The sequence below is a fragment of the Chiloscyllium plagiosum genome, unplaced genomic scaffold (genome assembly GCF_037043375.1).
Source record: "Chiloscyllium plagiosum isolate Xiang-an unplaced genomic scaffold, Cpla_swu_hap1 HiC_scaffold_49, whole genome shotgun sequence".
NCBI classification, from domain to species: Eukaryota; Metazoa; Chordata; class Chondrichthyes; order Orectolobiformes; family Hemiscylliidae; genus Chiloscyllium; species Chiloscyllium plagiosum.
The window spans coordinates 9,470,861-9,497,397 of NW_028270187.1; the positions used below are offsets into that span (position 1 = coordinate 9,470,861).

Consider the following 26,537-nt stretch of genomic DNA (forward strand, 5'->3'; position numbering starts at 1 on the left):
CTGAGGTGATTAGCCACAGCTTTGCGTCAGCAAGCAGATTCTTTTCATTTTAAAAAAACAAACCTCTTCTCGGGGTTCCCTGATGTATTTTTCACTGCCAAACGTTACAACTTATACCTTACTCCTTATGCTCCCCTTAAATTTCAGCTGTCTGAATCAGCCATGCAGACATGTTATGGCCTCAAAGACGCCTTGGCTGAGGTCCCAGTGCTCGGGCGCCCGCTGTATGACAGACCCTTTCAGTTGTGTGTTAGTGTAATAAACGAATGTGCTGCCCGTGTCCTTACTTAGCATCATGGTGACCAATATAGACCAGTGACCAATTATTCCAATGAATTGGATCCTGTTGCGTGTGGCCTCCCTCCATGCACTCAAATCCTAACTGCTGTCCACCTGTTAGTTCAGGAAGCTTTAATTCTGACCCTTCACCAGCCCGCACAAGTGTACACCTCGCATTCTGCTGTCAATCTCCTCACGTCTCAGCAGACCCAACATCTCACCCAAACTCGTCTGCGCCGTTCTGAGATCTCATTATGGCAGAACCCTTATCTCTCATTTCGTTATTTCACTACTTCAAAAACTAAATTCCTTCAGCAACCCCCTGATGAACTTTCTAACCTCTCCCCCCATGACTGTTTGCTTATGACTCATTTCCTTACTGCTCCTCGTAGACCTCCCATTTGAAAATACTGACCTCATATTTTATGTTGATGGCACTTCCTCTGTTTCCCCAGACGGTGTTCGCCAGACAGGCTATGTTATCACAACAGACACTGCTGTTCAGGAGTCTGCTGCTTGACAGACCCCTGTCTCTGCATAGAAAGCCGAGTATTTTTGCACTTCTCAGAGCTTGTACTCTATCCACTGATAAAATTGCTAACACCAATTCCAGAAACGCATTTGGTGTTGCCCATGATATTGGCCGCCTCTGGCAGCAACGAAGCTCCCTTCTTTCTCCGGTTACTCCCATTCAAAATGCTCTTTGGGTTAAAAATCTCCTCAATGCTATTCTGCTTACTTGGCAATTGGCTATTATTAAATGTACTGTGCACACAAATGGGGACACTCCAGTGCAATTAGAAAATTCCAGTGCTGATTCAGCTGCTATGGACATGGCTGCATCAGCCATTTCACTTGTTTCAACTCATGGAAACCAGGCTCCAAATCAAATAGCTACTTCGGGGACAAAGGGCTTGCCAAATCTAACTGCAGTTCAAACCTTACAAAGGTATGCCTGAGAATCTGAAGACGCACTTTGGAAGTTGATGGGGTGTTCACACTCCTCGACACGAGACCTCTGGCTAACAACAGTAGGTCAAGTTTGTATTCCTGATTCTTTGTTACCAGTGCTTATTGATTACTTGCATCCTTGCACATCTCGGCAAGGAAGGAATGGTACAGCTACTTATTAAAAAGCTGGTGGCACCCGGATTTGAATAAAGCAGCTCAGGTGCGGCTGCATAGACGCCTTACCTGCTTGAACAATAACAAGTGTTAAGATAGTAAATGCCCTTCCGGGACTATTCCCTGCCAGATGGTCCTTTTGCTTGTATACAGCTTGATTTTATTGAGTTACCTAAGGTACAATGTTATAACACTGTTCAGTGATGATTGATGTGTTTACCAAATGGATTGAAACCTTCCCCACCACTAATTGTAATGCACATACTGTAGGGAAAATAATGCTCACTGAAGCTATTCCCCATTTTGGGTTGCCTTAGATGATAAACTCTGAAAAGACCAACATTTTGTGGCCCAAATCGATACTGAATTGTGTGAATTTCTTTCAATTGTACAGCAAATGTACTGCATGTATCCCCACTGATTACGAATGGGTAGATTATTGTCAGTTCAACTGATTTTTGAGTATTGTTAATTTCTTTTGCTGTTACAGATCCCTGGTAATTAAATTATGCTGTAACCGGGGCAAGGTAGCTGGGAATGTGATAGTTGGGGGTGAAATTGATAAGTCAGAGAAGAGAGTGAAGCAGATAGTTGGGAAGGAAGATGGACTATTAGGATCATTCAAGAGGGCGGCGCTGAGTTGAAATTTTGGATTGGGATAATGTGGGAGGAGGGGAAATGGGGAAATTGGTGAAATCAACATTGATCCCGTGGGGTTGGAGGATCACAAGGCAGAAGATGAGACTTCTCATGACTTCCTTCTTTCCTCAACTGCAACAGACACAGACTGATCTCTTTTCCAAATATCTCTCTGGGTCCCCTGGTGGAAGATCAGGAGCTTCCCTATCTCTTCTCCCCCGCCTTATCCCACGGCAGCACGGTGGCACGGTGGCACAGTGGTTAGCACTGCTGCCACACAGCGCCTGAGACGCGGGTTCAATTCCCGCCTCAGGCAACTGACTGTGTGGAGTTTGCACGTTTTCCCCGGAGCGTGGGTTTCCTCCGGGTGCTCTGGTTTCCACCCACCGTCCAAACATGTGCAGGTCACGTAAATGGGCCATGCTAAATTGCCTGTAGTGTTAGGTAAGGGGTAAATGTAGGGGTATGGGTGGGTTGCGCTTCGGCGGGTCGGTGTGGACTTGTTGGGCCGAAGGGCCTGTTTCCACACTGTAATGTAATGTAATCTAATCTAATCCCATTCCCAATATTCCAAATTGGCACCACCCTCTTGAACTTTCACTAACGGATTGGTGCAGCACCAACAAACTGTCTCTCAACATGAACAAGATGAAAGAGATGGTTGTTGACTTCAGGAGGGCACAGAGCAGCAACTATCCGCTGGACATCGAAGGCTCCCCTTGGAGATCGTCTGGAACACTAAATGTCTTGGCCTGCACCTGGCAGATAATCTCACTTGGCCCCACAACACAAGCTCATTGACAAGAGACCCCTGTAGTGCAGGCTGAGGAAAGCCAACTCCCACACCCTTACTCACCACATTCTGCAGAGGGTTCATTTAGAGTACGTTGGGTTGCTGCATCACTGCATGTTTCAGGAATTGCACTGTCTCAGGTCGAAAGACCCTACAACGGATAGTGAAGCAGCTGAGAATATCATTGGAGTCGCTCTTCCTTCCATTACAGACATTTACTTCACACGCTGCACTGGAAAGGCTAAGAGCATGTGGAAGACCCCACCCATCCATGACTCAAAATCTCTCCACCCCCACCCCGCCCCCGCCATCTGGCAGAAGATACCAGAGTATACAGACCGTCTTGGTCAGGCTGTGAATAATTTATTTTCCCAAGACATCAGGCTCCCTAATACAGTATAATCGGACACTTTCCCATCTGAAATTCTTTCCTATTGGTGCTCGAAAAATTTCTATCATTCACCATTCTTCTATTAACCGTTATGTGCATGTTTTTCACTGCTTATTCACTTCTTCTGTGTATGATTGTATAGTTTGTGCTGTCAATGTCGCACCCTCGGTACAGGAGGAACGCTGATTCAATTTTACTGTACCAGTTGTACATGGTAGAAAGATCAAATAAAAGTTACTCTACTCTTTACTCTTGCATTGACACAAATGCAGTTTAATTAATCAGCTCTACACCATTGTCTGCGTTGCTCCTGCATGCCTGGGCTGTTTGCATGGCTTCTTTTCTCAACTGCACCAGACTCAGGCAGATCTCTTTTCTCAATATCATGCTGGGTTCCAGCACCAACACTGCCCTACACCCCATCACCCCACCCTGATCCTGCCGCGAGTGCATCAAGCAGGCCTCCCCGCCAGTGCATTAGTCCCTTCCAATTCAGGTGCAACGAGAATAGCTTTCATTGATTTAAACATATGCATTCATCTTCCCTGCACCAGCTCCTCAGCCACGCATTCATCTGCTCTTTACCCCTATTCCTGCTCTCAGTAGTACGTGGCAACAGGAGGAATCCAGATATTACTATCGTAGAGCACGTACTTGTTAACTTTCTTCTAATTTCCTATATTCTCTCGCCAGAACCTTGTCCATTTCTCTACCTGTGTCTTTGGCTCGAACGTGTACAACTACCTGCTTCTAGTCACCCTTATTTTGCGAATATTGTTCACACTCTTCGACGTATCCTTGATCCTGACAGCAGGGAGGCAACACACCATTCTGTTGTCTCGCTGGAAATCACAGAAACATCTGTCTCTGCCTCTGATGAGACAGTCCCCTGTTACAATTGATAGCTTGTAAGAAGAAGTACCCCTTGTAACAGTAGATGCAGTTTCTGTGCCAGAAACTGGCTATCAGTGCCACCTTCCCCTGAGACTCCATCATCCCCGACATTTTCCAAACCATATACTTGTTTGAGATGGGAACAGGCTCAGGAAACTCCTGCACTACCTCGCAGAAAGTGAAGACTGCAGATTCTGGAGATCAGCGCTGAAAATTGTGGTGCTGGAAGGATACAGCAGGTCGGAAAGCTTGTGAGCAGCAGGAACGTCGATGTTTTGAGCATACGGCGTTCACCAGGAATGTTTGACTCTCCTGCTCCTCGGATGCTGCCTGTCCTTCCGTGCTTTTCCAGTACCACACTTTACGACTCTACACCATCTCACTCACTCTCCTTTCTTTCCTTAGAAGCAACCAATCTACTGGACTCTATGTTATTTCTATGTTCCTGAACCTGTCATGCATCACACCCCTGGATTGTGTAAATTCCTCATTGCCTCTAACTGCCGCTGCACTTAATCCATGTAATCCAACACAGCACATCACTCGCACATGTCATGCACGACATGACATGCAGTCATGTTTTCACCTCATGTGCAGAGCCAAAAAAATAGCAAATCTTACTGATCTAGGAAAACTTAATACTTTTGTTTTATCATTTTCAAGTGATTAATAATGATAGAGATCTCAATAAAACAAAAATGACCCCACTTTACTCACTTTACTCACAGATTTACAACAGACAAATATTACGATTTCTAAATATAATAAATCCTAAAACAAGCATTTAGCTCAAGCTGTGAAATCTTGATACTCGCAGCTGTGAGTAGGTCTGATATTGAAGTCTCTGCAAGGTCAGCTGTGAAATTTCACTGTGTGTTTGTTTATTTTTGGACCCAGCTCCTATTTGCAGAGAAGCTTGTAATTTCACAGTCAGTAAATCTTTTTGATTTTTTTTGTTGAGCTCTAGACCCATTTGTCGACCTCCCACGTGGTTTCTCTCCAAACTATGAATCCTACTTTTTCTCTCTTTACTCCTGTTTAAAATATCATTGGTTTTGATTTCCTTTTAAATGTAAAGCAAAGACTTATAAAAAGTGTTATTACTGCTCCAAATAATCGAGGAAATCAGCTTCAGCACTGAAAAATAACCTTCAGGAAGAGCAGTTCTTACAGCCACGATTCTCTCTTGTCTACCATAGATGGAAAGTTGACAGATTAAAAAGAAACCCGCAAACAATTGCTTCGGGTTGGTCTGCCTTTTGCCTTCCGTTGCGCAACAGTTACATAATGTGCACAGTTAGTTCCCCTTTTGGTTTAACGGTATTGCTTGTATAAGTGTAGTCCTGTCATATTGCTGCCAATGAGACTGGCGCAGGACAATGAGGTGTAACTTACATTCCTCAGAACACCGAGTATTTTTCAAAGTTGCTTATGGCAAAATAATTCTGTCATCATGTGCATCAGGCAAACTCTAAATTTGTAGCCAGTGGCTTGCAACCACTCAGAGACTGGCATGATTTTATATTCAGTTAATAGCAGATGACTCACTGTGACATTCATATTGTCCGGATGTCACTGTCACTATTACTTCAGTTCCTCCATTTGCAGATGTGAGTCTCAGAAGAATAAATGCACATTATTCCAATGCCCTCTCAATAACGCCTTTGGACATGGTTTTGTGCCCTGACATTGTTCAGATGACGAACGTTGTTTCTGAAATACATTTATTAATGGTCCCAGAGTATTGTTGTATTTCAAGAACAGATACAGAAAAACTGGACAGGCAAACACAAATAATAATTTCTGAATTGATCTGCAGTATGTGTTGACCAAATAAAATAACTTGATGCAGTGAATTTGTGGCCTTCAAACTTCTCCCATTAATCAATAGGGCGGTTTTAGTTCTGACTGTGGATTGGAACCAACTTTATTGACAGGCACTCATTCCATAACATGTATTATCTTGTAGTGGGGTCATCAGGAAGGCGAATGGAGAGTTTGCCTTTATTTCAAGGGGGATGGAGTATAAGAGCAAGGAAGGTTTAATGCAATTATACAAGGTGCTGGGGAAATCACACTGGAGCAGTGTGAGCAACGTTTCTTGCCTTATTATGGAAGTATACAATGGCTTTGAATGCACTTCACAAAAGGTTCACTCAAATGATCCCAGTATGGAGGAATTTTATCATCAGAAAAGGCTAAACAGCTTAGGACCAAAATAAGGAATGGTTTGGCAGCGTCTGTAGAGAAATTAAAACAGTTAACTTTTTGAGTCCACAACACCACAGGAAATGGAAATAGGAGTAGGCCATTTGCCCCGTAAACAATCCTCCATCTTTCGATAGCAACATGACTGATCAGATATTTATTTCGTCCTCTTTCCTGCTCTTTAGAACGTAGAACATAGAACACAGAAAAATACAGCGTAGTACAGGCCTTTTGGCCCTCGATATTGCGCCGATCCAAGCCCACCTAACCTACACTAGCCCACTATCCTCCATATGCTTATCCAATGCCCGTTTAAATGCCCAGAAAGAGGGAGAGTCCACCACTGCTACTGGCAGGGCATTCCATGAACTCACGACTCGCTAAGTAAAGAATCTACCCTTAACATCTGTCCTATACCTACCATCCCTTAATTTAAAGCTATGCCCCCTCGTAATAGCTGACTCCATACGTGGAAAAAGGTTCTCATGGTCAACCCTATCTAAACCCCTAATCATCTTGTACACCTCTATCAAGTCACCCCTAAACCTTCTTTTCTCCAATGAAAACAGCCCCAAGTGCCTCAGCCTTTCCTCATACGATCTTCCTACCATCCCAGGCAACATCCTGGTAAACCTCCTCTGCACCCGTTCCAGTGCCTCCACATCCTTTCTATAGTATGGGGACCAGAACTGCACACAATACTCCAGATCCGGCCGCACCAGAGTCTGAGACAACTGCAACATGACCTCAGGACTCCGGAACTCAATTCCTCTACCAATAAAAGCCAGTACGCCATATGCCTTCTTCACAGCACTATTTACCTGTGTGGCAACTTTCAGAGATCTTCCTCACTGTCAACAACTCCACCGACTTTCGTATCATCTGCAAACTTGCTCACCCAACCTTCTAGCCCCTCCTCCAGTTATAAAAATGACAAACAGCAATGGTCCCAAAACAGATCCTTGCAGAACACCGCTAGTAACTGCACTCCAAATGAACCTTTACCATCAACTACTACTCTCTGTCTTCTTCCAGCCTGCCAACGTATCCATAACCATCGATTCCCTGACTAAAATAAACTATCAATGTTAACCTTAAATATACCTACAGAATCTGCTCCATAGCTCTCTGTAGCAAAGCGTTGCAAAGATTCTCACCTCTCTGACAGAACAAATTCCTCCGCATCTCAATCCTTTATTAGTGCTCCTTTATTCTGAGACGGTGCCCTCTGATCCTGAACTCTCCCATGAGGGAAAAAATAAATACCCACTCAGCATTGACCCTGTCTGGTCCGAGTTTTATTTCAATGAGATCACTTTTCATTCTTCTAAACTCTCTTGAGTTGAATCTGTTTAAACGCTGACCTTGTTTAAACCTGTAGCCAGAGTATGTTATGACCTGTTCTATAATCTGTTACATGAGGTTTCTTGTGTTGAACACGTCAGGAACGTTTCATGGTTGTCTCTAGACATACTGTTATAATTAATATCTCATATGGAGCATTATGTGGCTGTTTTCGACACTTTGAACACATTTGCGATTTGTTTAGCAGTGATCAGGAATTGTTCAACTCGTTGGCTGAATGCCACGAAGTTTCTGGAATAATGAGCACACTTTAAGTTAAAAGTCACCAGAACAAAGAATTGTTTGGGAGTGACCCCTCAAGACCAACATTTGAGAAGTACGTGACCTGAAGTTATCTCAGATAAGACGAAGAGGAAAAATCTACACTCAGAGCACAGTTGCTCACTTCACTCAAATCGTGCCGGTATTTGTTTCAAGGTAAACTTATAATGTTAGTGATAGAGTTAAATGTGAACTAAGTTGAAGTGAAGTAAAGACAAAGGAAGTGAAGTGAAGTGAGTAAACGTAAGAGGTAGATGTTGCAATGAGTTCATGTCTTATATTGTTTCCTAAAGCGTTGAACAAAAAAAAGTTTGCTTAATTGAATTCTGAAACGATTTCCTCTCTGTCACCCAAGGGAGGAACACGACGGAGAACGGTGAAGCTCTCTTTAAGGTAAAAACTTTTCATAGCCCATGGAAATATTCTCAAAAACAACTGAAATCAACAACAATTCAGAATGGGCAACAATATCTGGCCTTTGCCAATAATTTTCACATTCCATTGAAGAATAAAGAGCAAAGAGCCCAATAGAGAAACAGATTCTCCAACCAGAATCGGCAGAGTGCATATAGAGGCCACTCAGTCCATCACGTCTGAACTGACTCTGTGACTCTATGATGGCCCTTAGACAATTTCACACCTCTCACCATGGCTAACCCAAAAAGCCTGCGCATCCCTGGATACAGTGGGTCAATTTTAACACGGCCATTCCACTGAACGTGCATGTCTTTGAATTGTGGGAGGAAACCAGAGCAGCTACAGGAAAGGAACGCAGACACAGGGAGAACGTATAAGCTCCAAACGCACAATAACCCGAGGCTGGAATCAAACCATGGTCCCTGGAGCTGGGAGGCAACAATGCTCTTACACTAATCCAATTAGTTTATCTCTATCTTTTCCTGTTAATATCTTGAAGACGTCAATCAAATCAATTAGGCCATTCAGCCCATTGAGCCACCATTTGATTATCGCTGATATGTTTCTCCTGCCTTCTCTCTGTAACATTGCTCCTTTTAATCAAGAACATATTTATCTCTGCCTTAAATACACTCAATGACTTGGCCTCCCAGGCCTCTGCGGCAATGAATTCCACAGATTCACCTCCTTCTGGCTGAAGAAATTCTTCATCATCTCAGTTCTAAAGGGCTGTCTCTTCACTGTACCCCTGGATCCAAATTACTTAAAAGCACAAATCCTTTTTATTGTATGATGGGTTTTCATCGTTCACTGCACTTGTTCCCTGAGGTCAAGACATTGGCTTCACGCATTTGGAAAGATTTAAGTAAAAGGGATATAGAACATAGAACATTACAACGCTGTACAGGCCCTTCAGCCCACGATGTTGCGCCGCTCTGTCATACTAATCTGAAGCTCATCCCAGCTACACTATTCCATGTACGTCCATATGCCTGTCCAATGACGACTTAAATGCACTTAAACTTGGCGAATCTACTATCATTGCAGGCAAAGCATTCCATACCCTTACTACTCTCTGAGTAGATAAACTACCTCTGACATCTGTCTTATACCTATCTCCCTTCACTTTAAAGTTGTGTCCCCTCGTGTTCGCCGTTCCCATACTTGGAAAAAGGCTCTCCCTGTCCATCCTATCTAACCCTCTGATTTTCTTGTATATCTCTATTAAGTCACCTCTCAACCTCCTTCTCTCGAACGAGAACAGCCTCAAGGCCCTCAGCCTTTCCTCGTAAGACATTCCTTCCATACCAGGCAACATCCTAGTAAATCTCCTCTGCACCCTTTCCAAAGCTTCCACATCCTTCTTATAATGCGGTGACCAGAACTATACACAATACTCCAAGTGTGGTCGTACTAGAGCTTTGTACAGCTGCAGCAAAACCTCCTGGTTCTGTAACTCAATCCCTCTATTAATACTGGCCAAAACACTGTATGCCTTCTTAACAACCCTGTCAATCTGGGTGGCAACTTTCAGGGATCTGTGTACATGGACACCGAGATCTCTCTGCTCATCTGCACTCCCAAGAACCTTACCATTACTTTGCATTCCGGTTACTCCGTCCAAAGTGTATCACCTCACAGTTGTCCACATTAAACTCCATTTGCCACCTCTCAGCTCACCTCTGCATCCTATCTATGTCTCTCTGCAACCTACTATGTCCTTCATCACTATCCACAACTCCACCGACCTTAGTGTCATCCGCTTGAATGATTTTGAAAACAGACTCCAGTTTCCAAGGTTGTAGCTGCAGTATTTAAACCTAATAATAGATATGATCAAGTTTGAGAGCTGGATACCTGCTTTTGCTTATTAGTCGACTAATGTTTTCTTTAATGTCTTTGATATTATTTGCTTTTTGTCCCTTTCAGTTTGAAACCTGCTACAGCTGCTGCTCTTAACTTATGTGTGCAAAAATGCCCAGGTGGTGAGTTCTGGAGTATTATGTAAAACACGTACTCCTTACTGGTTTCATTTAAAACTGTAGACATGTGGAGCCATTAATTTATGATTAAAGGTTGAACAATTTGCAAAGAACTCAAACTATCATTACTGTATTGATTATTCCCATCTTAAAATTTAAAACAGGCCATTTAAACAAAAACAGAAATCCACTGTAAATATGCTAAAGACCAAATTAGTGCATGTAAAACGTACAAATAACATGAGAGTGTACGCAACGGATTGAGGCACTGATCGTCTTTGCAGAATGAGACTGGGAGGGGATTAGTGGCGATAACAAAAAGAAAGGTTTCAAGAGACTATTGACAAGTTATTAATGGTACGAATTTCTTTCAAGCTCTTTTTAAAAGTTCTGTTTGTTTCTGTTCCAGATGTCCAGCATACATCCATAGTTATTTGACTTGTTTTATTTTCGACCTTGGAGAGTCTTCGTATGAAAATGGCACAAAACTAGTTCAAAGGAAAAAAAAAACACTTTCGTTCAATTGAATAGATACGAGATGATGGAATTTCCCCATTTTTATAAAAAAAAAATCCAGTTTGACTGGATGTAAGCCGTAGCTACTCAATACCACAGCTGTAATAAGAAAAAATGAGAGAGGTGCACATTTTCCGTTTGGGGAATCTCCTAGAATCATGATTACAAACTGAATGTTGAAGGTGGAAATGAGCAAGCGTTTTTTTCGCTCTGCAAGAGGTTCCGATTTGTAATATTCTGTTTTCTATATAAGATCCACTTGTGGATTTCAACAAGGAAATGGACGTTAGCAAAGAGAATAATCATGTGGAGGTATCAACAATTGGCATTGGGAATGGACAAAATTATTTATTGCTACAGACAACTGAAACTGAACGAACATCATTTTCCTTCAATTATTCTACAATCCCATAGTGGAGATCATCATTTTCACTTTCTTCAAATTATTTGCCCTGTTGATTGCCCCACGTGGTTCATTAATGCCCTTCGGGGACGAAAATCTATGGTGCTTACCTGGTCTGACAGACAGTAGGCCACAGTTCATAGGAGCCTTAGAATGAGGCTTTTCAGCCCATCAGGCCAACTCCACCATTCGTACATGGCTGATGTTTCTCAACTGCATTTTCCTGCCTTCTCTCTCTAAACCTTGATCCTCTCACCAATCAAGAACATTCCTATCTCTGTCTTAAAGGCACTCAATAACTCTCTGCAGCAAAAAACATTCCATAGAATCACCCCATCCAGCCCAAGACTTTTCTGCTCCTCTCCATTCCAGAAGACTTTTTCTTTCACACAGAACGTGCTGGAGGAAGTCAGCAGGTCTGGCAGGTTCTATGGAAAGAGATGGTCAGAGCTTGCAATGTGTGACGTGACTGTGACTTGTTACTTCTCTGCCTAAGCCTGAATATTGACTAGATATCGTTGCATTTGAACATGGCCTGCTTCAGTAGCAGAGGAGTGGTGATTGGTGTTGAACATTTTTCAATCATCACAAGCAGCCCACTCCTGAACTTAGGTTGGAGGAAAGGGCAGTGATGAAGCCGCTGAGTTGAATGTCCTGAAAACACCTGCAACATCAATAATTTATCCAGTGTTCTGATCATTGAAATGAACAGTAAAAGAGAGTTACTTTATTCAGATGAAATGTAATGATAGCGAAACATTTTTAAATTAAGTTTTATATGCTTGAGATGCAACAAAATATTTTAAGTTTATACTTAACATGAGTTGGAACATTCTTCGACTGCCTCGGAACTCCTTTTGACAACTGTGGTTCTATTTTCAGTATTCCACATTTCTGGCCATCATCACTGAAACGAAAGCTTCGATAGGCACAGAACATTAAGAAGGAGCTGGGAAAATGTTGTTTACTAACACGCTTCACATTGTACGTGACAGCTTAACTTCAGTTCAACGAGGCAGTTCACCACCACCCCCACAAGTGCAACTCGGGATGGGTAATAATTGCTGGCCATGAGTAAATTTTTTAAAAAGTGCTTGTGTTTGGTAAATGGATAAACACAGGGTAGCATGTGGAATATACAATCAGCTTTTCTTCTTCCGAGTAAACACTTTGGTTCTCAAATTTATAAGAGCTTATTATACAGCATTTCAGATTTGGCAAATAACAACGGTACAAAATCAATATCTTCCTTCAATAGGATTCAGATGCACTTTAAACATTCCATTGTTATTTCCAGTCTTTATTTGTTATCTTAGACCATAAGAAAGAGGAGCAGAGATTAGACCATTCGGCCCATCGAGTCTACTCTGCCACACAATCATGCCTGATTTGTTTTTTCGACCCCACTCTCCCGCTTTCTCCATGTAACCTTTGATCCCCGTGACAATCAACAACGTATCTATCTCTGTTTAAATTATATGCAATGACCTGGCCTCCATAGTCTTCTATGGCAATGAATTCACGGATTCACCACTCTCTGGTTAAATCAGTTCCTCCTTATCTTCGTTTGAAAAAGCATTCCCTTTACTGATGTTGAAGTGACTGCAAATTGTGCAACTCTGATCGGAGAAATTAATTGATTGACTGGAGGGAAAATGCATGCTAATGTGTGGTCAAGGGAAAGATAAACTGACTCAAATTGAGGGGAAGAGAGGGAGTAAATGTTACTTTGGAGCAGCCTAAAGTACATTGGACTTCTAGAAACTTCTCGACAGTGAAGGAAACGTATTGACATGTCAAAATATAGTTGAATTGAGGAAGACGGATCTCAGAATATTTGTGGGAGGGAAAAAATGTATGGTAATTGTAAAATGAATTGTAGACGTTTCTGAGGTATACACATTCCTGAATTTGCATCAGTGTGATGTTCGGGTGTTGGATTGGCAATGATCCTATGGAATGGCAGAACAAGGTTGAGGGGCTGAATGGCCTAGTCCTTCAAGAATGTTGGTATTATTAACACTAGCCTCGTCATCCAATTCATTATAAAAGATGTCCTGCTATGTGCCCGATCCTTGTCACAGAGCCAGAGTCATGGAGTCATACAGCATATAAACAGTCCATTTGGCATTCCCTGTCGATGCTGACGAACAAACAGATCCCATTTTCTTACATTTGGTCCACAACCCACTATCTTCTGCTATTTGAAGTGTTTGTCCAGATGCCGATTAAATGTTGTGATAGTATTTCCCTCCACCACCATCTCAGCCAGCATGGTCCAAGATTCAACCACTGCCTGTGAGAAGTAGATGTTTCCTCAGATGCCCCTAAGCCACTTATTCCTCGGCTTAAAAGTTTGTTCTCTGGTCTTAGACAGGTTTGTCATGGGGAAAGGTTTTAACAATCTCCTCTGTGCCTCAATGTTTTCTGTACATCAATAAAATTGCACCCACCCCAACCACCCAACCCACCCCGCCACCACCACCCCGTACCAGCCTCTTCTGCCCAAGGGAAAACAACTCCCCTTATACAAACACTCCTCAAAAAGCAGTGACGTTCCATCCCAGGCAACATCCTGTCGAATTTCCTCTGCATCTTCTGCAGTGCTATCAAGCCCCTACGCAAACGTAGCGACCAAAACAGTGTACAGTATTCCTTCTGTGTCGTAATCCGTGTTCGATAAACTTTCAAAATGATTTTCCTGCTCCTGTATTCTACACCCGGGCTCGTGAAGGCAAGTACCTCATATGCCTTCTTGACCACTGTGCTGTCTGTTCTGACACGTTCAAGAATCTCTAGACTCATGATGTCTCATGATTCCTCATGATTCCGATATTCCGTGAGGAATGCTTGCCTTCTTAGAGTGATTCATTCATTCATTCTCTCTGTTTTCGCTATACAGAGCAATTTCAAAACCATGCTGTTTAATCCACCCTATCCTATAAACTACACTTACATTTGTTGACATCGTGTGTGGGATCTTAGGAATAGCTTTCTGAAAACCTGTTCACTGTCTATTTCCCATTTCTCTACTTCCCGTTTCATGATAGAACAGAGAACATAGAAAAATACAGCGCAGTACAGGCCTTTTGGCCCTCGATGTTGCGCCGATCCAAGCCCACCTAACCTACACTAGCCCACTATCCTCCATATGCCTATCCAATGCCCATTTAAATGCCATAAAGAGGGAGAGTCCACCACTGCTACTGGCAGGGCATTCCATGAACTCACGACTCGCTGAGTAAAGAATCTACCCCTAACATCTGTCCTATACCTACCATCCCTTAATTTAAAGCGATGCTCCCTCGTAATACGTGGAGAAAGGTTCTCATGGTCAACCCTATCTAAACCCCTAATCATCTTGTACACCTCTATCAAGTCACTCCTAAACCTTCTTTTCACCAATGAAAACAGCCCCAAGTGCCTCAGCCTTTCCTCATACGGTCTTCCTACTATACCAGGCAACATCCTGGTAAACCTCCTCTGCACCCGTTCCAGTGCCTCCATATCCTTCCTATAGTATGGCGACCAAAACTGCACACAATACTCCAGATGCGGCCGCACCAGACTCTTATACAACTGCAACATGACCTCAGGACTCCGGAACTCAATTCCTCTACCAATAAAAGCCAGTACGCCATATGCCTTCTTCACCGCACTATTTACCTGGGTGGCAACTTTCAGAGATCTGTGCACATGGACACCAAGATCCCTCTGCTCATCCACACTACCAAGTAACCGACCATTAGCCCAGTACCCCATCTTCTTGTTACTCTTACCAAAGTGAATCACTTCACACTTACCTACATTGAACTCCATTTGCCACCTTTCTGCCCAGCTCTGTAGCTTATCTATATCCCGCTGTAATCTGCCACATCCTTCCTCACTGTCAACAACTCCTCCGACTTTCGTATCATCCGCAAACTTGCTCACCCAACCTTCTAACCCCTCCTCCAGGTCATTTATAAAAATGACAAACAGCAATGGTCCCAAAACAGATCCTTGCGGAACACCGCTAGTAACTGCACTCCAAGATGGACCTTTACCATCAACTACTACCCTCTGTCTTCTTCCAGCCAGCCAATTCCTAATCCAAACCTCCAACTCACCCTCAATGCCATACCTCCGTATTTTTTGCAGTAGCCTACCATGGGGAACCTTATCAAACGCCTTACTAAAATCCATATACAGCACATCTACCGCTTTACCCTCGTCTACCTCCTTAGTCACCTTCTCAAAGAATTCAATAAGGTTTGTGAGGCACGACCTGCCCTTCACAAAACCATGCTGACTATCCGTGATCACATTATTCCTATCCAGATGTTCATAAATCCTATCCCTTACAATTCTCTCTAAGACTTTGCCCACAACAGAAGTGAGACTCACCGGCCTATAGTTACTAGGGTTATCCCGACTCCCCTTCTTGAACAAGGGAACCACATTTGCTAGCCTCCAATCTTCTGGCACTAATCCTGTAGACAACGAGGACATAAAAAATCAAGGCCAATGGTTCTGCAATCTCCTCCCTTGCTTCCCAGAGAATCCTAGGATAAATGCCATCAGGCCCAGGGGACGTATCTATTTTCACCCTTTCCAGAATTTCCAACACCTCTTCCCTACATACCTCAAAGCCATGCATTCTAATTTATTGTGACTCAGTATTCACCTCGGCAACAATGTCCTGTTCCTGAGTGAATACTGACGAAAAGTATTCATTCATTGTCTCCCCAATCTCTTCAGCCTCCACACGCAACTTCCCACTACTATCCTTGACTGGACCTATTCCTACCCTAGTCATTCTTTTATTCCTGACATACCTATAGAAAGCCTTAATGTTTTCCCTAATCCTACCAACTAAGGACTTTTCATGTCCCCTCCTTGCTGCTCTTAGCTCTCTCTTCAGATCCTTCCTGGCTACCTTATAACTCTCAATCGCCCCAATTGAACCTTCACGCATCATCTTTACATAAGCCGTCCTCTTCCCTTTAACAAGGGTTTCCAATTCTTATTAAACCACGGCTCCCTCACACGACCCTTTCCTCCCTGCCTGACAAGGACATACTTATCAAGGGCACTTAATAGTTGCTCCTTGAACAAAATCCACATATCAATTGCGCCCTTCCCTTGAAGCCTACTTTTCCAAGCCACGCATCCTAAGTCGTGCCTCACCGCATCATAATTTCCCTGCCCCCTCTTGCACCGCATTGCACACTTATCCCTCTCCATCACTAGAGTGAAAGTCACCGAATTGTGGTCACTGTCCCCAAAGTGCTCACCTACTTGCAATTCTAACACCTGGCCTGGTTCGTTAACCAGAACCAAATCCAGTGTGGCCTCACCTCTTGTTGGCCTGTCTACATATTGTGTCAGGAAACCCTCCTGCACACATTGGACAAACACCGACCCATCTAACGAACTCGAGCTATAGCTTTCCCAGTCAATATCTGGAAAGTTAAAGTCCCGCATAACAACCACCCTATTACTTTCACTCTTCTCCTGAATCATCCTCGCAATCCTTTCTTCTACGTCTCTAGGACGATTAGGAGGTATGTGGAAAACTGCTAACAGGGTGACCTCACCTTTCCTATTCCTAACCTCAGCTCAAACTTCCTCAGATGGCGAGTCTTCATCCATCGTCCTTTCCACCGCTGTAATACTATCTTTGACAAGCAATGCCACACCTCCCCCTCTTTTACCCCCACTTCTGACCCTACTAAAACATTTAAACTCTGGAATCTGCAACAGCCAATCCTGTCCCTCTTCTACCCATGTCTTCGTAATAGCCACAACATCGAAATCCCAGGTACCAACCCACGCTGCAAGTTCACTTACTTTATTTCGTATACTTCTTGCATTGAAGTATACACACTTCAAGCCACTTTCCTGTTTACAGGCACCGTCCTTTGAGATTGATGCCATGTTCCTAACATCCCTACACTCCAGGTCCTGCTACAGTAGAGGTTCCCATGCCCCTGCAGAGTTAGTTTAAACCCCCCGAAAGAGCACTAGTAAACCTCCCCGCAAGGATACTGGTGCCCCTAAGGTTCAGGTGTAGACCATCCTGTTTATAGAAGTCCCACCTTCCCCAGAAGGAACCCCAGTTATCCAGATACTGGAATCCCTCCCTCCTGCATCATCCCTGTAGCCACGCATTTAAGTGTTCTCTCTCCCTATTCCTCGACTCTCTATCGATGTTGCAAGGAATATCCTCAAAATGTTCCATCAGTTTTGTCAAGCATGAGTCCAATTTAATATAACAATGTCCAATTTTACGATTCTTTTCTCATCTCTGTTTCCAAAATCTCCCTATTATATTCTAACATGTTCTCTATTGTGATTATGAAGCAAACAAAGACCTTTGAGTCAGCATGACCAGTTGTAGGATCTGTAGAGTTATGAAATACAGACAACAATGTGGCAATTTGTTTTGCCGTTTCCTCACCGCCCTGACATTAACTTCAGTCATTTATCAACCCTCACTCGCAATATGTTTGTATCAACTATCACTTTACTGATGCTGTTTATTTGTCACAAAATCTCTGATATTTCTTTGGCACCTTGTACATATTTCTGCATCATTTTCACCAGAAGATTTTCTGGATCATTCTTCTTGAGGGTTAAACGGGTTGGAACTCTCCTCAATAGAAGTTAGAAGAGTGGGAGTTGATCTCATTGAAAAAAGTAGATTTCTTAAGGGGCTTGACAGGGCCAATGCTGAGAGGATGTTGCCCCCCCCCCCTCATGGACGAGTCTAGGACCAGACAGCATAGTGTTAGAATAAAGGGGAACCATTGGAAGACTGAGATGAGGTGAAATCTCTTGTCTCAGAGATTTGTGAGTCTTCAGAACTCCTTGCTGCAGAGAGCTGGGTGTGGGGACAGAATCCTTATGCATGTTTAAGGCTAACACAGATTGATTCTTGATCCAGAGCAGAATCGCAGAATCAAGTGTCACTGGAGAAAGGCTGGAAAAGTGAATGTGAGGGATGTCATCTCAGGCATAAACTTGTTGAAGGATTGAGCAAGCTGGAGGGGTCGAAAGGCCTGCTCCTGTTCTTGTTTTGTATGGTGCGATGGCTTTCTGCAAGATTCTTAGCATTGCTCCCTTGTTTGCGAGTGTAATTTTCCTGCCCTCATTTGTTCTGGATCCATATTTATGTTGTCTAATATATTTTCTTTTCACTGTATTATTAAAAGCTTTCCTGTCTATCTTTGCATTCATCACTTACTTGAATTCGTATTGATTTCCTTTTCCTCATCAATTTCTTGATCTTTTTATGTTTGGTCCTAAATTACTCTCAATCTTCAGGCTTCCCACAGCTTCTAGCAGTCTTACAAATTGCCTGCTCTCAACTGATGAAATTTAGGCATCGTTTGTGAACATTGGTAGATCCACGTTTCTATTGTTTTGTGTGTGTGTGTGTGTGTGTGTGTGTGTGTGTGTGTGTGTGTGTGTGTGTGTGTGTGTGTGTGTGTGTGTGTGTGTGTGTGTGTGTGTGTGTGTGTGTGTGTGTGTGTGTGTGTGTGTGTGTGTTGTAAAGGGATATGCTTCTGTTATGGAACGTGAACTGTTTCTTTATAAACTTTTCCATCTCTGATGGGCAAAATTTACTCAAGGCCACCTATTCCTTGGATATCGATATCTTCATTTTTTCAGCTTCAAGATGAAAGTTGTCAAATTCGAACTGAAATAACATTCTATAATGTTTTAGTCACTCCTTCCCAAAATTATGTGATGTCGTGGTTACCACTTCCCATAAGCATATTTAAAAATCAGATATTAATTAATTATAACATATTAAATCCAACCTGGTCCAATCCCAGATTGATGCCTCAATATAGTCGTCCAGGAAAACAGCTTGTAGACACTCCAGTAATTCATTCAGCATCACATTAATGCTAACTTGATAACTGAATCTCCACATAAACTATCCATTATTACTATATTACTGACTAGGAGTGTCTTTGTGTATTATAGAGAAGCGCAGTCCCTGTTAATATGATAGAGATCGACCATCCTCGCGCATGTCATAGAGAATGACCACCTATGTGTTTAACACAGAGGATAACTGTCCCTTTGCATATTTTAGAGAAGAGACGTCTTGTGCCCGTTCCGTAGTTCCTTCAAACTGGTGTTGCAGGTAGACAGGGTAGTGAAGAAGGCCTTTTGTAGGCTTGTTTTCATTGGTCACAACGTTGAGTAAATGACTTGGGATGCCATGTTGCTGCTATACAGCACTTTGGTGAGCCCACTCTTAGGATGATGAGCAGAATCCTGGTTGCCCTTCGATCAGAAAGATTTCTTGAGTGGGTGCAGACAAGATTTTCATCTTTTTCAACCAAAAACAAATAGGGCTGGTGGCTTAAAGTTATGGGGAGAGGCTAAATTGACTGGAGCTTTATCCCCTGGAGTGCTGAAAGCTGAGGGGTGAACTTGTAGCAATTTTCAAAATCATAGGGGATATGGTAAATAGTCAAGGTATTGATCATTGTGATGGGGAATCCAAAATTAGAAAGCGTAAGTTTAAGGTGAGAGGACTTGAGGGATGATATTTTCATGCAGAGAATAGTGCAAGTATGGTGTGAGCTGCAAGAGAAGGTGGTGGAGGCGGGTCCATTAACAACATTTAGCTGTCAACTGATGAGTACATGAATAGGAACGATTTAGTGGTATATGGGCCAAATGCTGGCAAATGGGGTGAAATCAAATTAGAATGTTTGGTTGACGTGGATTTGGACTGCAAGATCTGCTTCCATGCTGTATAAGTCGTGTCTGTGACTCTATCCACATTAAATGCATTAATGTTTTCTTTACTACAACATGATCAAAATGTGTGTTATTTTTGTGTTCCATGAATACTTCAGACGAAAGACTGTTTCTCGCTTGCTATTTCCTGACTGAACCCAAAATGATTCGACAACGTTTTACTTCAATCACACATTTCCATGCTAATATATTGATGGTTAAGTTATTTTGTGAACTCGCCCAGGTCCTTTATTTTTCTATTCCTTCTTAACGTAGACTGCCCTAAGAGAGTGGTGATGTGATAGGTCAATACCCTGGTATAGTAGCATTATGTATACTTCGGATCCTGAAAACCACTCGTCTCAAACGCATTCAAAACAACACGTCACCCAAACTGTCTGAAGGACTGCCTGTTAAAACGCATTTTGAAGTATCTTTAACAAACATTACACTAATTTACACTTCATTCGACGACCTTACAAAAAAATTACACTACCCAAGATCCAAATGTTTCATTTCAGAAATTTGCATCCATGTATGGTCCCAGATTTGTCGAATTGAAAATATTATTTTTCAGCAATTCCTTTATTCCTTTATGTTTCTCTTTAGTTCATTTCCACGTGCTGGTCGAAATGCAGGATACATGTGAGTATGCGAATTAAAACTCATTGAATTTATTAACATTAAAATTACATTGTTAATGTGTTTCCACTTGATTATCAGATCACTTATTGATAACTAGCTTAATAAATGTACTGCTGAAATTTGTGTACATTGACATCACTTTGGAAGTTAATCTTCTCATATCTCTCTTTTTTTGTGTCTATCATGAAGTGCCAGAGATTTGTTGATTATATTTCCCAGCAGTTTCCATAACTAACAGTGTGAGCATTTCAATGTTGAACATTACCATGGTTGCATTGTTAAGTTCTGTTGTTCGAAAATTCATAGCACTATTACGGCCATTAGAACCTTCAAAAAATCTGTAAACCTTAGAGTCGTACAGTCCAAGAGATCTACAGCACAGCCAAAGTTTCTTTAATCCATCAGATATGCTCCAGTGAAAAAAAAACCACGTCAATATTCTCTAATGCACTTGGTCCCATAGCCTTCGGGTATCAAGTGCACATCTAAATACTTCTTCGATGAATTGAAGGTTTTTGCCTCTCCTACCCTTACAGGTAGTATGTTCCCGAATATCGTCCAGCTCGAGGTGAACAAGTTCTAAACCTTCTGCCCTTTACCTCGGATCTATTCACCTCCCATTCCCCTTACGCCCATTCTCCACCCCGGTCATTACTCCCTCCATCAAGGGGGAAAGATTTCTTCCTGTCTATCCTATCTCTGGCCCTCGTTTTATGCATCTCAATCATGTCCTCCCTCTCAATATCTTCTGCTCCACTGGAAACAAACCCAGTCTGTCCAATCTCTCTCCATCACTGGAACTCTCCATCTCACCCACCACATCCTCTCCCAATGCTATCACACCTCTCCTCGAATTTGGATTACAAAACTGCACAAAATACTCGCTGTGTGGCCTAACCAACATTTTAAACTTTCCCAGCATCTCCTCCCTGCTCTTAGACTCTCAGCTAACAAAGGCAAGTGTTCCCATACACCTTCGATTAATTTCAACCAATGAGATATATTTTAAGAATTCCAGCGTTCTAAGCACTACCTATCAGTGCGGGATCATTATGTAGTAAAGTGCATATGAAGTCACATTATTATAACAGCTTCCAATGTTTTGATTATGCATACTCTAGAGATAAAATGTTTTAATTGCATTCCTCAGACGATTTTCGCAGCCAGTTGTGTTTCTGAATCCATTATATGGGGTGTTTCTGGAACGAGAGACAACATCAGTGAAATGTAACTGTCAATGTCCAGTCACAAGGATACGCTCTTGCTATAGTCACGATCCCGGCTGCAATGTCATAAATAGTCCTAAAGGACAATATTAGAACCCTTAAACAGAGGTGAATCAAGTTACAAGTGTGAATGTTTCTTCGTATTGGCGATTGGAACAGGGAGAAGATCAGGATTGACTGACTCTATTCAGATACACGTCGGAGGTATGTCATTAAACACACTTCTCCCCTCTGTTTCTTGTTTGATTTATTGTTACCACATGTATCATTTTACGGTGAACAATGATGTTGTGCTTGATATTCAGGCACCTCATGCCATACAAATTGAAGCACGCTAGTAGAACAGAGTGTAGAGTACAGTGTTATAGCAACAGTGTAATTGTAGTGTGTGAGAGAGAAAGATAAGAATTAATATTTGAGTGGTCTATTCAGAAGTCTGATAACAGCAGATAAAAAGATGTTCTTTAATATGGTGCTACTTGCATTCGAACGTTCGTATCTTCTGCATGATGGAAGCGAGTGTAATTGGAGTGGGAAGGGTTTGTGATTATGCTTTTGTTTCTGGAGAAGGCGGGAAGTATAGATGGATTCAATAGATGGAAGATTGGTTTGCATGCTGGCCTAGATTGTTTTCACGACTCTAATTTCTTAAGCAGTTGCCATACCGTGCTGCGATGCATCCTGATAAGATGCTTTCTGTGGTGATCTTTAAACACTGGTAAGCGTGCCTGTGAAGGTCCCTAATTTCATTACCCTGTTGAGGAAGTAGAGCCATTTTTATGTTTTCTTGACTATCGCATCAGCATGGGTGGACCTGGACAGATTGTTGGTGAACATCACTGCCAGCAACTTAAGACTGTGGGCACAGTATTTAGCACTGCTGCCGCACAGTGCCAGAGACCCGAGTTCAATTCCCGCCTCAGGCGACTCACTGTGTGGAGTTTGCACATTCTCCCCATGTCTGCGTGTGTGTGCTCCGGTTTCCTCCCCCAGTCCAAAAATGTTTGGTGAATTGGCCATGCCCATACTAACCGTAGTGTTAGGTGTAGGGGAATGGGTCTGGGTGCGTTGCGCTTCAGCAGGTCCGTGTGGACTTGTTGGGTTGAAGGGCCTGTTTCCACACTGTAAGTAATCTAATCTCCATAAGTGATCAACGTTAATTTTACAGAGGTTCATGATCACAGTCACAGAAGACAGGCAGTCAGCAACTTTCTGAGAGTTAACTGAGTAGCAGCAATTTTCATATAGTGCAATCATTAATGAGGCAAAGGCTGGACATATAATACCCATGCACAGATGTGAACCCTTTCCAGACTCTGGATCCGTTCTGTAGGATGGAGGTGTGGAGTCAGTGCACTCCAACGTTCCCATGAGCTTGCCTCCTTTGATGGAGGTCTCTAATATTCCTAGGGACTGAAAGTCTTTGTTCTTTCCTGGGGCTGATGAAGGGGAATTCCTGATCATACTCCTCCCTAGAGAGATGGTGTGGCTCTACGCCCTGAATCTTTCCCCTTTCCTCCCCTACTGTCGCTGCTAATTTACCTGATTTTGGGAGCTGGCCATCAGTGCTATGCCATTCACCTTTCTAAGCCCTCTCAGTCAATGGCATTGGGACAGTAACTCATGGCTTCTGCTCCTCCATTCGAAGTTTACTTTTCATTCCTTTTAAGATTAAAACCACATTCTCTTCAATCCATTACACTGATGTTGGAGTAGGAGGTCATTTGATTCAATACTTTAGCGTTTCTTATGACGTCTCCTCTGTTTTCATACAGAGACTTGTCTACACTTGCACAAGAGTAGTTACTGATGTGACACAGTTAGATAAAATCTGGTTCTACACAAGAATAAAAAGAATGAAGGATGACTTAACAGAATTTTAAGGTAACTCCCAAATCTCAACACCTGCAAGCCCCTTCAAATATTATTGTTGGAATTTTGCCCCTTCAAATATTATTGTTGGAATTTTGCCCCTTCAAATATTATTGTTGGGTGCTATTGTATTGTAATATTATTCTGTAATAAAGTTTGAAGCATTTATGTTAACCGACACATTCCTTTTTTTTTGTGAATAAGGAATAGTATTTCACTCAAGATCAACCTTATTTTGTCCACTGTGATATAATTTAAATTATTATTAATTGTGTATATGACATTGTTGTCATATGTTTATATATTGGATTTCAAAATTGTTGTTGTTGAGATCTCTCACTGGACTTCGCAATTGTTTTATTCAGCACCTTCCTCCTTTCAGACGTTTTGATTTAAAAACAAACTTTCAATGTTTATGCATAAGCCTTTACTTTAAAATGATGTGACAGATCAACTCGCCCAACTGACGATCAAAGTGCTGTCAGGTTCTGGTGCCAATTCAAACAGGGACAATGTCGTGATTTCTTGCAAAAGTGAGTTTCGGCCCACAGAAGGAATATTCTACTTGTACAATAGTCGGAGGAAAGATTTTATACAGGATGGTCATGTGACTGATCTTGGCGATGCTGCAGCCTTTCCCATCAATGTCCATGAACATGCTTCTGCAGAAAACTACAGTTGTCAATATCAAACAGAGGTTAATGGACGGACCATCCTTTCCCCATCCAGCTAATCTGTTGTAGTCACAGAGAAAGGAAAGAAAGATCACACATCAAAAGGTAGTTACATTTTCTTGTGACTCAGTCTTCGTCCTTTATTATAAATACATACAGGTAGTAGAAACCACTAGCCTAATTTTTATGTGAGTTAAAATTTACAAAATGCCTCTCCAATGATTAATAGCACTTCAGGTTTAAAGCCTGCATTATGACCAAAATTTAACTTGTTGCAGTTTGTTCAAAGATCTGAGTGTGGGTTTTCAAGCCCTTCTCCTGGCAGGCTTGTACCTGTGACTGAATTAGCTGACATCATCTTGATTCACAAACATGCCAGATAACACTGCCATTGTTCAATAGGATGCAACGCCTGTGTTTTGACAGAGCGCTGTCTCTGTATTGTCAAATACGACAATTTGATCATTCAGAACCCAATTTGCGTCAAACCTTCATGCATTGCTTTTGAATTGAACGAATAGATGCTTATTTGTGAATTCACCGGTTCAGGTAAAACCTCTACAAGATTATCTTGCAGTTTGCAACACTTGCAGTGGCAGGGGAAGGTGCCAGGAGTGGGGTTTGTCGGGTGGAAGGTGAGGACCAGAAGGGGTCCTATCTTTGTTGCATTGGGAGAGGTGCGGTTCAAGGGCAGAGGTGCAGAAAGTGGAGGCGATGTGGTGGAGGGCATCATTGCCCACGAGAGGGGAAATCGCAGAAATTCCACAGCTACCTGGACTACACCTCCTCCCGACGTGCCTCCTTTAAAAACGTGATTCCTTATTCCCAATTTCTCTGCGTCCGTGGCATCTGTTCCCAGAATGACCAATTCCACCTCAGAAAATCCCAGATGGCCTCCTACTTCAAAGAACGCAATTTCACCTCCCACATGATTGACGATGCCCTCCAGTGCATCTCCGCCACTTCCCACACCTCCGCCATTGAACTCTACCCCTCCAGTATAACTACTCTGATCGCCAGCATCTGCAGTCCTCACTTTCTCCTTCTAAGGAAAACAACCCCACTTAGTCAAATCTCTCTCCACCATCACTGAAATTCTCCAACCGTAAAGCAACATGCTCGCAAATCTCGCTTGTCACCTTTTCCAGTGTGACCACAAACCTCCTAGAATGTGAATTACAAAACTACACACATTATTCTCACTGTATGTCCTAACCAACATTGTACACAGGTCCGGCATAGCAGTTGTAGATCATGATATCAATCAACGATGTTTTATAAAGTATTTCTCCTGGAGGCTGAAGAGTTGCCTCGTTGGAATTTATCACTTGAAACCTTTATAAATCAGAAGCCAGGATGTGTGTGTGGATCAGTTTGTCTCAGATTGTAACTAATCGGGGATGGTAGGCGTCCCTTTTAGTGTTCTACAATAAATGATGTTCCTTTGAAGTCAGTTTCCTGAGTCACATGACACCTGCCCATTGCCCATAATCTATTCCACAATTGGCAATCAAAGAACCTATCTTGGTCACTCGTCAAGTCAAATCACTCAAATTTAATTGTTCTCCGGGAAGCAGATTTATGAGGAGCTGAGAGAAAAAAATCACCTCAGTCATGAACGTGTGTACTGTGGTCTTTAAGCTGGATTCTCTAGTCTTAGTGTCTCACACTGTCTGCACTGTTTAGTCCCACAAGATCTCATGTGCTTCCTCAGTCAATGCTATATTTATCTCAGCTCCAATGAACAAAGGCCAAAACTGTGCAACGTTTTCTCACAAGAAGTGATCCCTCCTTCTACTCCCAAAGCAGATGCAGGAAACTCAGAGAAACAAAGGGATCTTTGGGAGCTAGGCCACAGACCGCAGCAAGTGGCAGTACTAGTTAATAAGGTGGTTAAGATGGCAAATGAGAAACTTGTCTTTACCAGTGAAAGTATAGATAACAAGAGCTGGGAGGGGCGTATTGATGTGTAGATATACAGGACTTTGGTGAGGCCACAGCTGGAGCACTGTGTAGAGTTCCGATATCCACATTACAGGAAGGATATAATTGCACCGGAGGTGGTGCAGAGGAGATTCACCAGGCTGCTGCATGAGATGGAG

General features: G+C 42.5%; 1 pseudogene; it reads left to right on the forward strand.

Annotated features, from left to right (window-relative positions):
- LOC148135501 (uncharacterized) overlaps positions 1–26,537 on the forward strand; it is a 29,183-nt pseudogene that overhangs the window by 931 nt on the left and 1,715 nt on the right.